The sequence below is a fragment of the Boleophthalmus pectinirostris genome, unplaced genomic scaffold (assembly GCF_026225935.1).
Source record: "Boleophthalmus pectinirostris isolate CB_2022bp ecotype Guang Dong unplaced genomic scaffold, ASM2622593v1 HiC_scaffold_19, whole genome shotgun sequence".
NCBI classification, from domain to species: domain Eukaryota; kingdom Metazoa; phylum Chordata; class Actinopteri; order Gobiiformes; family Gobiidae; genus Boleophthalmus; species Boleophthalmus pectinirostris.
Genome location: NW_026571140.1, coordinates 19,692,189 through 19,703,950, shown reverse-complemented (window position 1 = coordinate 19,703,950; position 11,762 = coordinate 19,692,189). Strand labels below are relative to the sequence as shown.

At 39.0% G+C, this 11,762-nt stretch overlaps 1 protein-coding gene across 1 annotated transcript in view; it reads right to left on the bottom strand.

Moving 5' to 3' along the window:
* The window catches only part of nfatc3a (nuclear factor of activated T cells 3a), a 313,699-nt gene that overhangs the window by 93,503 nt on the left and 208,434 nt on the right, over window positions 1-11,762 (bottom strand). The gene's annotated exons all lie outside the window — the stretch shown is intronic.

Below are 11,762 nucleotides of genomic sequence, written 5' to 3'. Positions count from 1 at the left end.
TCCCTGCATTGGTCCGTGCGCGCGTATAGCAAGACGCAGCCAGTGGTCATATCTCCGGGGCAGAAATGCGCTGCAAACCGTGCTCCGTCCAGTTGCTCTGGTTGAGTCACACACAAACTACTGCCTGGTCTAGACAGTGGTGCAGGAATGGGCGACCCCTTATCTGCTGCTGGCATCACCTGCGAGCAGTACACGCAGAAAAGCCACAACAAACTAACCAAACACACACGCGCACACACATAAGATGGAATACACACCAGAGCCCCTTCTTTGTGAGGGGCGGCTCGTAAAGGGTCACTTCTTCTCCTCGGTTTATTTTCCTTCGCTGAATTGCGTTAGAGTGTGCGGGTGAGGCTCAATGATCTGACCTTCTCTAAGTGCGCCTTGCGACGAGATGACGCGAGTAAAAATGAAAAACACAGCACCACGGTGGTTATTTTTCTTTGTGCGCTTTTACTAATGTTTTACGTTATTTCGTGGAGGCCTGTTTCATCAGTCAATCAAAAAGTGAAAACCTGACATTCACGTGGTTCTTTTAGGCTACTTGTCAGAACGAGTTTGTCAAATTTGTTTTGACGGGATTTGAGACATGAAAGCAGACATGTGTTTGTTGGTTTGTGAAAATAGTTGTAATCCTTTAAAAATAATTGTAATTATTATTTGTAACCAACGCCTCATCATAAAGTTTAAAGAAGGCAAAGTAAAGAAGATACACTGTCGGAAGTTTAAATAGCAAACGCTAGATAGCACATGTAATTGACCACTTCCAAATAAGATAACAGTAACACAATGCAGCAGATTCAGATAACGCAAATAAACACGGAAAACAATGGCGTTTACGCACAATGCAGGCCCATTAACCGCAAAGCTCCCCTGCGTAAAAGTAAATTGCGGATACATAATGTTTCCAAAACACCCAATTTTCATCGTGGGATGTAACATCTCAAAGGGCGTTTTATTAATAAGTACTAAACGATAAGCCCAAAATATGCCTCATTAGATTTAATAAAACAACCCAGATAGCCCACTTTATTAGATTAATCCCTAAAGCGCCGCATAAGGCCCAAAAGTCAGTGTGTTCATTTCCACCCGTGAGAGGATTGTTTGATAATTTTAGCAATAAAAAGCAGAGAAACGAAAGAAGAAAAGGTCATTGTAATAAAAACATGCATCTCAAAAATAAACCTATCGAGGGTTTTAAGGCATTTACAGACTATGTTTCTTTTTTACTCTCGTCCTTTGGTTTAATTTTAACATGCCTTTGCACGGCTCAACTTGGATATCCAGGTTTCTAACCAATCTATTAGTGTGGGCTAATTGATATTTCAAATTACTTCCCTTGTTTTCGTCCTTTACGCACATGCACGGCTCTAGTCCTATAACTAGAAATGACCTTATATGCCTCTAACGGTCTAAGGCCTAAAGTAAAGCGCGGAAGAATACACCGCACTAGTCCCAAATCTAAACATAAAATAGTCCCAAATTTATTTCTCCCGCTCTGACCCGACACGCAGTTGCACTCCCCTCACATTATTCATGATTAACCTCGAGCTTCGAGTCCCACCGCAGTGTCCGTGCGCGTGTCAGGTTGCCATAACGCACAACGAGAAGCTGTCAGCGCGAATGACACCGAATCATTAATGATTGAGAGCGAGTCCATTTAAAGGTGTGATGTAATTCTCTAATTGGCAGAGGGCCGTGCGTAATTAGATCAGCGGGCGCGCGCCTGACGAGCTACGACGCCCACCGGAGCCCACCGGAGCCAATGGGCAGCACGCACTCAGTAAATGGGCACTGGCACGGGTGACACACGAGACTGATAAAGTGTCAAATTCATACGTTTCACTTAGATTGCAAATTAACCAAAAAATAAGGCTAAACGTTTATGCTGTCCCGGCAAATCGCTTTTTTTGAATCCATTATTTTGCTAAAAATGTAGCCTATTTATTTCACCCAAAGCTTGTTTTTGGCTTAATTTTGGCTTAAAGTTAATTTTAAACATGAACCTTTTTAGGTGAGAAATAAATTAGCCTGTAGGTTATCTCATACAACACACACAGAACTGTATTGAATAACGAAATTAAATTGTAAAGGCAATAAAAAAAATAAAATAAAAAAAAAGCTTAAAAATTTTAACAAACATTGTTCTATAACTATTTTGACTATTTCTAAATTAAATTTTATTTTTATTTCTTATCTTTTTTTGGATTTCGTTTTTGAAACTAAAAGTCATACTCTGCCTATAATAATCATTTAAATATGTATGTATGTATGTATGTATGTATGTATGTATTATTATTATTATTATTATTATTATTATATTATTATTATTATTATTATTATTATTTTATTGATGCAATGTGGTTGCAATGCCATGGTTGCTGCTTTGGAGATGTCTAACAGTGGCTTTTAACCTCTTGAAAAGCCCCTTCTTGCTGACCATTTAACCCACATCCAGTCCATCATCACGTGACTGCTGTGGAGCTCTGTGAACAGTCCCACCCAGGCCCATGCTGTGACCTTGATCCTGCAGCGGGGGCCACCAGCAAAGCCACTATAGGAGCCAGTGGGACCAACCTCAAGTCCAGGCCCTCCAGGGACACCCTCTGACAGGCTGACTTAACACAGAAACTCCACTGCAGCTTTTAAAGAGGAGGAGGAAGGAGTGGGGTGGAACTGTGCCGTTTGAACCCACAAACAAAGGACCGGGCAAAAATGGCATGCACGGAAAATAACAACGAACAAATATCTAAAGTGAAATTTCAAGACGCCTTTATTATGTGAGCCTTTCCACAATGTCCGCCGGGAAATATTGCCTGTGTTTTTCTCACTTCTTGTCAGGTGTCTTAACAGGAAATTTAAGGCACCAATTTATCTGTGATGGGCTAATGGCCAATTTACCATCTCTTGACAAGAAATTTAATCTTGTGTACACTTAGGTTAGACTGATAATGAAAGGGCAGCGTCAACATCTAGCTGTGTGTAGTCACTCTGGGGATAATATCGATTCCTGGGCGCAATAGATGCAGCTTTTATGGAAAACTGACACAATGAGTAAATACCCCAATGTACTCCTTTAAACTTCTAAAAGCACAAGGGCAACAAAGGGGGAAGGAGATATTGATTTTAGATGGCACACGTGTTTTGAAATAAATCCTATGTTGTATACATGTAAATACTAAAAGGGTATTCAATCGTTATGGGCGACAGTGAGATTATGTTGTATAGTGTACTTTAGGTGAACCTTAGAAGCGGAAATTGAAACAAGCTTTTTTTTTTTTTTTTTTTTTTACAGGAGCAGAAGGCACTTACCTGGAACACACACAGACTGGTTGCGAGACAGTGTCAGAGCTCTGTAAATCACCATCACCCCACCCAGCGTATAAATCTACAACAAGAACAACACCAACCAACCACTATTAAGGACCAGAGAAGAAAAGCCTGGATCCTCCCCATTCGAGACAATATGACCTGTAGTAAAACACAATGATGCTTCACCTGTGCTTCAAACTGTCATTACCACAGACAGACACGTGTCGTACAATGGAGACTGAACAATGGGATGTCCCAGGACTTAAGAAGAGCGCCGCAAAGGTCCCGGCAGCTACACAGAGAGAGGGAGAGTCAGGGTCATATCAGTGTCAGTTCAGAAGTTCAAGAATGTTTGCAAGGAAGTCTTTGTGTCGGAGATTTAAGGCTCAATTAACCTAGTGACTCAGAAGTTGGGATGAAGCAGAGAGACGCGCTTTAATTATAGCACCAGGCCGAAACTGAAAACCTAAATGGCATTGATTTACCGGTACTGTCAAGATAGGAACAGTCGATTCAACTTTTCGCACGCCCGCTTATCCATGCAGCGTCAATAAGGTTTTTGTATGAATCAAGAGAGAGGTTTTGCAATAGACAGTGAAGTGCATTTCATAACATTTTGAATATGGATTTTTAAGATGTACAAAATTGGAGTTATACAAAGAAGCAATGTTGAACATAGTCCAAGATTAATACTTGTATATATCATTCCTGCCTATTTCAGTTCAAGCAAGAAAGTCAAAAAGGTGAAACTTTAATCACCACAAATATAACTTTTAAAACAAGGCAAAACCACATTGAACTTAAATGTTGAATATTTAGCAGCTCTACGCAGAAATGGTTTGCATAATCAACTTTATTGGAAACATCCGCCAGTTGTGACCACAGAGGAAGAAATGCATTTTCCCGAATTATTGGAGATGTTATCATTTTGTGACAGTGACCAGCCCATGCACACCAGTTAAGGCGGACAGCTCTGTCTGCTAAACGGAGCAGTCCTATCTCCCTGTGTGCGTGTCTGCCACTTTAAGAAATGAAGCAATATCATTAATGGAGGCCTCAGAGGGCTGACATCTTGCTCCAATTCACCAGTCCCCGTCCATCACACCATTACGATGGGCTCGGCAGTATTAAAATCCAATCACTCCTCTGGCTAGTTTGATTAAGGAGGGCAAGCACACAAAGAGGAGGTCTGCCCCTCTGCCAGGGAGTCCCCAGGGGCTTGAGCTGCTCCAGACCACCCCCCCAGTCATCCAGCCGGGATGGACACTGAAGAGACCTCAATCCATTCAACAAGGGGGTCACTCTCCATTGTTACGATATATCTAACAATGATCATAAACCGGAATAGCAGGAACACAATGACAATTGTCTGTGGTCCATAGCAGCTCAGTCACCTGAACAAATGAAGGGGTGTTCTCAGACATAGAATATTGATGTGTGTGAAGTCAATCAATGATCCACTTTCACCTTTATGTAACGTCTCATTCAACATTCATGTCGCTTTTCTAGTACATTTCCGTCAGACATGCCGTGTATGGATCAAAATCAAATATCTACTGACTAGACATAATATATTACGGACAAACATGTTTATGTCCATAGAGATATTACACTTCAACAAAATACTGACATAAAATACATCAACCTTTTAAACCAACTTGAAAATACTTGAGTTCAACCCAGCCAAACCAATGTCATGTTAAATATGCCACTCATTTCAAAAAGTAAAAGCCCACAAAGAATTTGGAAGAATGTCAAATGGACAACCCAGATACAAATATACTCGAAAATTATCCAAACTAGATTTTAGTATCTATACTGATACAAATCACATATATATGACAAAATCTGACCTATATATATATATATATATATATATATATATATATATATATATATATATATATATATATATAATATTGCATTCTGCGATCTAAAAAGTTTTTACTCGACTCGTGGTCGATATCAGAATCAAGTCTTTTCCTTGGTATTGAAATCAGACTAGAAATACTTGTACCGTGACTACTGCATATTAGATTAGGCCAAATGATACAAGTTGTGGTATTGTAGATCTCAAGGGCATAAACAGCCAAACTTAAAGTGGAGCACATTTGTTACCCCTCTATCTCTTGTCCCATGCGAGGTCAGCATGGTCAGATTGAGCCTGGGATAAAAGGCCACATCCAGGTATACAACCCTGGAGAACAGACTCAGAGCAAATTAAAGCCAGAAGTCCAGGGTGAGCCTCCTCAACCAGCAGTGACATAAATTACTGGGATTTACAAGATTTTTAAAACACTTTTAACAATAGCCCTCTTTTAATGTGCGCTCTGTTTAATAATGCACTTTGGGCTTTAAGAGCATGATAAACAAACCAATAATTCACGTTTTTATCCTCCAAGGTGAAGCCCTTCAGGAGCCAGTTCTACAGCAGCGTTCAAAGGCTCCAGGCACATCAAATGGAGAGCTGTCGTGAGATGTTTTGGACAACATTTGAGATGTAAGCTGTGATCCCTCTGCTCTCCCGGAGATAAAAGTACATGGAGGTTCATCTTTCTCTGAACTGCATCTGAGAGAGGCAGAGTAAACATGGGAGCAGGGGGCAGAGGTTATGGAGTCATGTCACTGCAGTCTATGGTCATAAACAACACAGCATCTTTACTATAGGCCATTTAGATTTACTTCTGTTTTAGGGATGGGTCATGAGAATAATAGTGTACTAATTAGGGCATTTATGGTAAAACACTAAAATCTTGCAATATAGTGTAAATGTAAAGATAAAGCAAGACATTGCTTTATAATTCATAGTTTACTTTATTCACAAAAGTATGTCAAATTGGCTGAAACAAAGAAATTACCACAATGTAAAAAGTTGGAGCACTTTTATGCTTTGCATGGATAGTCTACCAATGTATAAAATGTTTTAATTTTAAAAGCGATACTGCTACTCAAAATCACTAGATCAAAACACATTAAGACATTTTCAGTTAAATTCATTCACCCTCATTTGATTGAACTGTCTGCACGGTATTGCTGACTTTCCAAGTGTAAATTCAGTGGCATAAGAAGCAAAATGATTGCATTTTAAATATTTTAATTTAATTTAATTTATAAATTTAAACTTTGGTCTAAATGTGAGTGGTGTTATGTTTTCTATGCAAATTGAACCCAATTACAGCTAGGTGATGTTTTAAATTCACCAAGAATCACACACATTGTTGTCATTTTGTACTGAGTATTTTAAGATAATATGTCAATTAAAATGTTATTACCATCATCAGAAACTAACATTTTAGCATAGATATTTTGCAGTTGTCTATAACCCCCATGAATTAAGGTAACCGCATTATGTAACTCATTAGCCACAACCACATCCACATACCCTTTCATGAAGGAGTATTGTTACATGTTTCTGTGCTGGTGCATGCATACAGAGGCTTTTCTGAGGCTCGGTGCCCTCTTTGGAGTGTGGTGTAGTGTAGTGTAGTGTGTGTGTGTGTGTGTGTGTGTGTGTGTGTGTGTGTGTGTGTGTGTGTGTGTGTGTACGTGCGTGTGTCTGTGTGTGTGTGTGCTGTCAGTGGGGCCAGTGTATCATCTGGGAAACCTCACAGTAGCACTTGGCTGCAGTTTACAGAGAGTTTGCAGAGTGTGAAGCTGTACAGAGTAAGCAATTTATTTCTGAAATGTTACAAAATATGTATAAAAAGGTCAGCATACAAATGAAACAATGAAATGTGCAATTCCAAAGCAGATAATCAACAACACACAACAACAATATAAGCGCATATGCCACTGACTGAAGTAGTATTCTAAAACTGGCATTGAGATACGAGTGTGTTACAGTGAATGCCTGGAAGTGCACACGTTCAGTACCAGCCGCCACAAATCACTGGGCCATCTCCCATAATCCTCCTCTGCATGGCCAGTGCTCACAAAACAAATTGTCCTTCATCAAGTGCTTGCGGCAGGACAGGGCATAAAGCACAGGCACAGGCGTAACCATGCGTGTTTTACATTTGAACTTCCACTGCTCATTTGGCCATGTGGCATATTTATTATCTTCATTTGAATAGGTCCCAATGATTTATAATGCTCTTAGACTAAAATACTGGTATTATGAGGAATTTGCCAAATGTTCAGGTTTGCAAACTAACTATATTTATTGCACTGATATCTTCATTCAGTGGTCCCAAATAGCTGATATAGTACTATGTCTCGGTCATGTCATATTGATAAAACTGTATAAATGAGTCTTTATCAAGTAACAAGCATTTTATTATTTTTGCTGAAGGTCTTGTTTTCAGAACTCTTCATTAGTTTGCACATTAAGTTGAACAAATTGTTTTTATTTAATTTTAGGAAATCTATCTTGTTTAGTTGTAAACCATAAATAAATGCAATGCTTTACTCCTCTCACAGAATAATGCAAATTAATATAGATAATTTTGCAATATATTAAGTGATAAAATGAAATTAATTATCCTAAAAACAACGTATTTAATGATAATTAAGTGAAATGTCTGAGCAGCACATTAATTTGCTGAAGATATGTAAGTTATATTTTGTATTTAGGTTGACAGACTTGATCTGATATGGTCTGTGGACCAGCTGGAGTGTGCATGGTCGGAGATAACACTGTGAGTTCAGTTGTATCAGGGAGATCTAAAGACATGTCGAAAAGGAAACGCTCCTCTTGGACTGCGGAGTTACTTATCTTTACAGTTTCCTATAGCTCCTACTGACGGGGCCTGCAACGGTGTAAATTCCTGTGTCCCCTGAAGTGACTGTGAGCAGACAATGAGACGACACTTTGTGTACCGATGCGCACTATAACACAGATAACAGAGCACTTTTTACAAGGGACGTGGGACTCCAACACAAACACACATGTTAGCAGATTGTGTTTGAAAATACGCAGCCCTTGAAGTGGGTCAATGGAGCATGCTTTATGTACGCCGTACAACAGTGACGCATCATTAACAGTGATTTATGACAAGCACTTCACTCATATTTTGAATTTAAATGAAGATAAAACTTTTCCTTAAACTGAAGTAAAAGTTGAATTGCGTCCCCTGTCCTATATCATACAGAATTATCCAAAAATGCACTAACGGTCGGTCTGCTTCCCTACTTTTTAATTACATTACAATTGTATGAGTTTCTGGTAAATTATTGAGCCATGGTGCAGTGAGCTTGAACAGTTGCTTGAATGAATGTGTCACACTTCCATCCCTTGTAAAAACAAACTAGGGTAGGACAGTAGACATTGGCCTATTCTTTCCCATTGATTAATAAGAACATATATATTTGGTTTAGGTTTTACTGAAGATGCAGATGAAGATTCCTTGGGTTTGACACTAGAGTATAGAGACTTGTGACCTTTTGTAGCTCCATTTGAGTGAGATGTGACGAGAGCTATGATAGTGAGTAATGAGCAGAGATACTGTATGACGCTGTTTTACCAATGAGCATAAATAAATAAGATCAATACTATAAAGTACCCCGGTAAAGGCAGGACCTGGTGCTGTAGCCGCCACAAAGGTGTATAACTCACTCTGGAGATGGCTTTTGTATTGAAGAGTTATTTATATGGGCAGAGCAGGGGGCATTCATCACGCAGGCTAGTGGTTCCCCTTCAAAGTTCCCCTTTTTATGACGTGCATTATTTCTAGTGCGCACACATAAACAGAGTGGAGCTGCCGGCACTGAATCAGCCCACTATGTCACAGCCTGGCCCCCGGGTCAGCGCAGCTTTCTTGTGCCGCCAGTGCTTACATTAGCATGTGAAAGGCTAAAGCTGCTCCGAATACTCACTCTAAACATTTACGTGGACACAGTCTCTCAGGGAAGAGGACAGTCACAGCAAAAACATGGGGTTTGATCAGGAATGATTTATAGGATACATGTATAATTATACCATTTTGGAATTAGACTTAAAACTTGAGCAGTCATAAAGAATTATTTACAAAGCCCTTTGATCAAAATAGCAAAATAGAAGTATGTCAGCTGGACAAACTTTTTAAGAGTGTACGATTTGCCACTCAGCTTATCCAGTCTTTTATTTTCTTGCCTTTGCTATGGACCCTTCCTAGACAACTGCAGGATCACACAGACACTGATCATAATGTTTAGGCAGAGGTAGTCCAAATCATGCACTTTTCATTTTAACCTCAAATAAATTTAATAACAGGTATAGTATCAACAACAATAAAATACATATCTAATGATATATCTAAATGACTGAGACAAGATAAAACACAAGAAAGTTTGCATTTATTCTTCTGTAATAAAAAAAAAAAAAAGTATAAAGTTAAACTATAAACTATTTACAACTCATTACTAGCATTATGTTGAACAGTGTATAAGTTTATGTGTTTGACCAAAATGATTCTGCTGGTGGAACATGGACTGTTTTGTCTTGCAGTTAGTTCCTTGGCTGCGTCCCGGGCAGATTCATTAGCAAAGTGGAGCCCGTCCATAATGTGGCAGGAGGCAGGCACCAGAAGTCTGTGTTTACATTGCAAACGCCTGGAAATGAATTTCCCCACACTGCTCTCATTTATCTTATCAATCTCTACAAGTGTTGCCCTGATGAGAGAAGGGCAGGACTGAGGAAAAAAGAATGGCTTTGGCATTGTTAAAGAGTCCTATATCTTCCATACAGCTAAGTTTAGACTCAAATCTTCTCAATTAGCAGAGTGCGCTGTCGTGGCAGGTCTTTGCACAAGAACATATAAATATTCAAAAGGTACATGTTATATTCCCAGTATGGTCATTGTGTTTTTCCACACCATGAGCCGAATCATCCGTCATTCAGCCTAATTTAATCATCAGCCACTCTCATTCAATTATCCAATATAATATGCAAATGAAGGCAACAATGGCGGCCTCATGCTAATTATGTACATCAGAATAATTAAATTGGATAGAAGTGGCAGCGGGGGACTGGACTGTCATAAAATGGGGAGCAGATTCTTTAATTAAGGCTGCAAAAATTTTATTAGAATCTGTAATCTGCCCGTAAATTGTTGAATGGTGGTGGTCCACAGGGGGATATTAGTCTTATTGAACGCAGCTCCCTGAAGACTCACTGAAGGAAGCACAGGGGACAGCGCTTTTCATCAAGGGCAAAACCATTCCACACAAGTGTATGAATTTATTACAGTGACAGGCATGGGGAAACTTTAGTATGTTTCAGAAGATTTCATTTGAAGATAAAATAACAATAAGCTCACAGCAATGTGATATGGTGAAATTACCTTTTTACTGGTTTAAAAAAGTACTGTTTATATTGTAGACTTTTTGATATACTTTTACATTGTTGCCACACATAAAAAAATTATTTCTGTCTTCTTACAAGAATTTGGGTTTTCTCATAGAAATGTGTAGTGTAGAGAAATGTAATTTTTAAAATGACTGCTGAATTATTTAAGATAATAATAAAAAAAAAACTAATAAATATTCAAATAACAAAAATGTTGGATAATATCTCTGTAATTACTAGGAATATCCACATAAAACAAAAACAAATTTCCACAGCTTCTCTGTCAGCAGAAGTGTACAAAATTTGGTTTTTCACAATGACTTCGGAAAGTGAGCACCACTTTCCGAAGTCATTATCCAACCCCAAAAATCTGATTGTTGTCAGTCAAAAGGAAAAACAATAAAGACCATTATTATGTCATTCATAAGTTTGTATATTTTTTTTTCAAAAAGAATGAATCTCTGTTAACTTACACAGCCCTGTGTTTTCCACCTACAATTATGACATAATTTCAAATACTAGAACATGAAAACAGCCCATCCACTCAAGAGGTAACAACAGCTGAGCGGACACACAATACGCGGGCACTAGCAGCTTGTTAGCACATTACAGTATGCGGCTAAATCACTCCACAGTTGTTGTAGAAGAAGTGACTGATGTGGAAGTACAGTGTCATGTAAAAGCGTCAGAGCGCGCCCTGCCCCGCTCAGGCTAACCTCACAGACAAACCACCGCTCTAATACACTCTATGCATGCAAGCACCACTGCCTCCACACAACAGACATGTCCAGTGCACAATGCCACCCAGTCTGCCCCGGGACACACAAAGGCCCACTTCTGTAAGGGCCAGCAGACAGTGAGCAGAGGGCTCTGGACAAGGTGCTCAGGCCCATGAAATATTTACACCACCGTGTTTTGTTGTTTTGTGTCAGAGATTGAAAAGAGACACACTCTCTTTTCCGCTCACAGTATCCAGTAGACTGAAGTAAAGCCACAGATGATAATAAAATGTGTAGTGTAACTGCTGTGTGTCAGGGTATAGTAAATTAAATGTCATGTAAGATGTTTATTTGTTTCTTTATACACTTTGACCTGTGTTTGAGTGACTTTTTAAACACTGTTTAGCAAATCAAATCCTTTTGCTTTTTTTCAAAGAGCTTCTTTTTTTAATTTTGGGCAGTATAAA